We start from the raw sequence: 5000 nt of genomic DNA on the forward strand, positions 1-5000 counted from the left end.
TTATTGCTCAATCTCGTGCGGCTAGAAGCCGCCTGTCCCTCTAAGAAGAAAAGTAATCGCTGACAGCACGAAGGATGTCACGCGACTAGTTAGCAGGCTAGAGTCTCGTTCGTTATCGGAATTAACCAGACAAATCGCTCCACCAACTAAGAACGGCCATGCACCACCACCCACCGAATCAAGAAAGAGCTATCAATCTGTCAATCCTTCCGGTGTCCGGGCCTGGTGAGGTTTCCCGTGTTGAGTCAAATTAAGCCGCAGGCTCCACTCCTGGTGGTGCCCTTCCGTCAATTCCTTTAAGTTTCAGCTTTGCAACCATACTTCCCCCGGAACCCAAAAGCTTTGGTTTCCCGGAGGCTGCCCGCCGAGTCATCGGAGGAACTGCGGCGGATCGCTGGCTGGCATCGTTTATGGTTAGAACTAGGGCGGTATCTGATCGCCTTCGAACCTCTAACTTTCGTTCTTGATTAATGAAAACATACTTGGCAAATGCTTTCGCTTCTGTTCGTCTTGCGACGATCCAAGAATTTCACCTCTAACGTCGCAATACGAATGCCCCCGCCTGTCCCTATTAATCATTACCTCGGGTTCCGAAAACCAACAAAATAGAACCGAGGTCCTATTCCATTATTCCATGCACACAGTATTCAGGCGGGCTTGCCTGCTTTAAGCACTCTAATTTGTTCAAAGTAAACGTGCCGGCCCACCGAGACACTCAATAAAGAGCACCCTGGTAGGATTTCAACGGGGTCCGCCTCGGGACGCACGAGCACGCACGAGGCGGTCGCACGCCTTCAGCTCGCCCCACCGGCAGGACGTCCCACGATACATGCCAGTTAAACACCGACGGGCGGTGAACCAACAGCGTGGGACACAAATCCAACTACGAGCTTTTTAACCGCAACAACTTTAATATACGCTATTGGAGCTGGAATTACCGCGGCTGCTGGCACCAGACTTGCCCTCCAATAGATACTCGTTAAAGGATTTAAAGTGTACTCATTCCGATTACGGGGCCTCGGATGAGTCCCGTATCGTTATTTTTCGTCACTACCTCCCCGTGCCGGGAGTGGGTAATTTGCGCGCCTGCTGCCTTCCTTGGATGTGGTAGCCGTTTCTCAGGCTCCCTCTCCGGAATCGAACCCTGATTCCCCGTTACCCGTTACAACCATGGTAGGCGCAGAACCTACCATCGACAGTTGATAAGGCAGACATTTGAAAGATGCGTCGCCGGTACGAGGACCGTGCGATCAGCCCAAAGTTATTCAGAGTCACCAAGGCAAACGGACCGGACGAGCCGACCGATTGGTTTTGATCTAATAAAAGCGTCCCTTCCATCTCTGGTCGGGACTCTGTTTGCATGTATTAGCTCTAGAATTACCACAGTTATCCAAGTAACGTGGGTACGATCTAAGGAACCATAACTGATTTAATGAGCCATTCGCGGTTTCACCTTAATGCGGCTTGTACTGAGACATGCATGGCTTAATCTTTGAGACAAGCATATGACTACTGGCAGGATCAACCAGGGAGCTGCGTCAACTAGAGCTGAGCAGCCGGCCGCCCGGGAGTGTGTCCCGGGGGCCCGCGCGAACACGCAAGCGTCCGCTCAATCATTCTGCAAACAGGAGGAGGCTGAGCTCCCCTGCACAATACACCTCGAAACCCTCTCAGGTCCCGGCGGCGCGCAGCGCCGTCCCAAGTACTTGGTCGGGTTCGAGAGAGGCGCAATCGCCCGGAGTTAGGCGAGTAGACGCTTTCGGTGCGACCACCCGTGCTCCCAACTGAGCTTGCCGCTGCCGACAGAGGCCCGGGAGCGTGCTGTCGTGGCATTGCCGGCGGGAGACAACACGCGCCACCTACGGTGACCGGCAGCTCCAACGCCAGCGCCACAGAAGGACAAAAGCCCCACTTGGGTGCCGAAGCGAACTCTCCCAGCACAGCGCACGCGCCAACACATCCGCACAGCTGCGATACAAACCACCAGCGAGAACCGCTGGGGCGACCGAGCAGCAGACGGCGTCGCGGCGCCGAGCGCCGGGCGGCGGCGCATCCTCAACGCACACAGTCCTCAATCGGACCAGCACACTGAAGATGTCCACCGCGCTTCGCACCGGGCCCGCGAGGACCTACTTTGGCCGCACGGCGCCGCGCGCAGGGTGCGCCGGCGCGCAGCTGCGACGCCTGCCGCGTCCGTCGGCCGGCGCGCCTGCCACTGGCCGCCCCCACCAGCCGGCTGTAGCGCGTGCGCCCACGCACCGCGCGGCCAGCACGCCGGGAGGCGCCCCCTCACCGGCCGGGGACGGTCCCACCCAGCCACCGCCGCGTATCGCTTCACACCCAGATGCCGTTCAGTTTCGTCGGCATGGTGGGTATCGCTGGAACAACCGGTTAGTACCTCAACCTATCGTCGCCATCACCGATTCACCCCTAGCGAGAACAACCGCACCACAACAGGTTACCATTTGTTCATTTGCGTAACTTCACCAGAAAACGCAGGCGTCCATCGCCATTTGCAACTTCAACGATTATTGCATGCCTGTGTCAGGTGTCACGCCACACTACGTCTGCCCACATACACGCAACAAAATGTGCACGCCTAGACAATACGTGGAAGGTGGCCCCCGTACGTATGCGATGTCCATTGCTCGAACGACTGTCAACCGGCCTCTGTAGCATGTCGCAGATATGGAACGCGGTGCACCATGCCATCACGGTGTGTGAGGAGAGACGACTAGGTCCGAATACATCAACAGACAGCTCATGCTGATCGCCATCCACGGCGTCCGTTCCTCCCACACGTCTCTATGGCGTACCACACTGCAATCCAGCTCTCATAGGGAGACGACACGTAGCTGCGTGCACAATATTTGCACTGTATGGTCCGCCGTTTTTGGGCGCAGTCGTTGTGCGGTCACACATGTGCCACGATGTATCATTCAGTACATAAGGACGAATGTGCAGTACAGATTGTGGTTCACGCGTACGACATCAGCGGACAGTTGACACAGGCCGCACCACAACGTAGCCTGAGTACGTCGCATGCGAAGGGCATTGAACATGCAAACTTCTCACCAACCAGCTTGCGAAGGCAGGGGGCAAGGTGGGGACGTGGGGAGGGGCGGCATGTACGTCCTGCTGCCATCCACATTACAGTGTACAGCAGGAGCATGTGGAAAGTGAGCAAGACTTGCAAGGTGTTTAACATGAAGCGATACACAGGGGTGCGGGCAGTGCGAGTAGCGAACTATATTGCGAGGGTTGCGGGTGGGCAACACTACAGTAATTGAACGAGTCGTATAACAATTACAGAGCAGGTTTAGGCGACAACGTGGGTTAACGTGGGTTACGTTAAGGCGACAACATGGGTTAGGTTAAGGCACAACATGGGTTAGGTTAAGGCACAACATGGGTTAGGTTAAGGCACAACATGGGTTAGGTTAAGGCACAACATGGGTTAGGTTAAGGCACAACATGGGTTAGGTTAAGGCACAACATGGGTTAGGTTAGAGGCACAACATGGGTTAGGTTAGCCAACATGGTTAGGTTGAGGCACAACATGGGTTAGGTTAAGGCACAACATGGGTTAGGTTGAGGCACAACATGGGTTAGGTTGAGGCACAACATGGGTTAGGTTGAGGCACAACATGGGTTAGGTTAAGGTACAACATGGGTTAGGTACAACATGGGTTAGGTTAAGGTACAACATGGGTTAGGTTAAGGTACAACATGGGTTAGGTTAAGGTACAACATGGTTAGGTTAAGGTACAACATAGGTTAGGTTAAGGTACAACATAGGTTAGGTTAAGGTACAACATAGGTTAGGTTAAGGTACAACATAGGTTAGGTTAAGGTACAACATAGGTTAGGTTAAGGTACAACATAGGTTAGGTTAAGGTACAACATAGGTTAGGTTAGGTTACACGTTGTTGTACGGAAAGGTGTAGGGGGGGGGGGGGCGGGGGCGGCAGGTTCGTTGATAGTGATTATAGTAAGTGAATGCTTGTGACATGATCAGATTTGTCACGTCAGGATGCACCTTTGGCTTATTAGAGGCGGCGCTCCAATTCTATGCTTGTGTGAGACCTGTGTCTTTGACTCATGTCATTGTTTGTGCGCTGTGACAGGAGGTACTATTGTGATGTTGGGTGCACCGTTGTATAGGACATGTGTGGGTGTTGGTGCCTGGTCTGCGCAATGGTGGATGTCGAAAGGCTGGGATATTGTATTTTCCGCACGGACCTCCTGGTCTGGTTGTGATAGTGTGGATTGTGTAATGTGGCGGAGAAGATGCACTGGATGTTGTTCCATGCTGGTGCTTACATATTGTATGTGCGCCTGTTAGAAGCAGAGAGTGGTGCGTGATCAGAGTGTCTGGCTGACGTGTGGTTCCCATTTTGGGCAGACTCTTTCAGCATGTATACGGACAGTTGTGTATATTTGCTGTAGTTTGATGGCTCTGCATTGATTACTAATCAGCGCCGTGTGTACGGGTAATCTGGTTCCAGTCCAAAATGTTCCATCTGTGTACATTAGTGACAAAGACTCCCCCCATGCAGTGGGGCTCGGTCTGTTATAACTCTTCCGCGTAATATATTTGCCCCACGTTTTTGCGACTGCGAGTGCGAGTGCAACGCGCATGGGGACCGACATGCTGATGGCTCGGTATCGGACGCCGTACAGTGAGCAACGCGATCGCGTCTCTCGCTCGTAAGTGGTACAGGTCGCGGCTCATGTATACGGACAGCGGGAATGTCGCATATTGGAAATAACTCTTCATGAAACGCAAGTTATAGGGGTGGATTGCACTTTACGAGTGCGGGAAACGTCCGCCGTTCATCCGCTGGAGGTGCGAGTTTGGCGGTTGGGGTGGTGCACGAACGGGTGCGGGTGGCGTCATTGCCGGTCCACGGCTTCGTGCGGCAGAGCCACTGGAGATTGGGTGCTATGGTCGACAGAGGCTGCAGCCTTTGTGGGTGGCGTCGAAAGGCGGCCACTGT

General features: G+C 54.1%; 1 non-coding gene across 1 annotated transcript in view; it reads right to left on the reverse strand.

Annotated features, from left to right (window-relative positions):
- LOC124734336 overlaps positions 1-1532 on the reverse strand; it is a 1909-nt gene extending 377 nt beyond the window's left edge. Inside the window, exon 1 of the ribosomal RNA XR_007009329.1 lies at positions 1-1532. This exon is cut by the window's left edge and continues 377 nt beyond it. This is a non-coding gene — a ribosomal RNA (small subunit ribosomal RNA).
- Between the last annotated feature and the right edge of the window lie 3468 nt (positions 1533-5000).

This window comes from Schistocerca piceifrons, unplaced genomic scaffold (assembly GCF_021461385.2).
Source record: "Schistocerca piceifrons isolate TAMUIC-IGC-003096 unplaced genomic scaffold, iqSchPice1.1 HiC_scaffold_1424, whole genome shotgun sequence".
NCBI classification, from domain to species: domain Eukaryota; kingdom Metazoa; phylum Arthropoda; class Insecta; order Orthoptera; family Acrididae; genus Schistocerca; species Schistocerca piceifrons.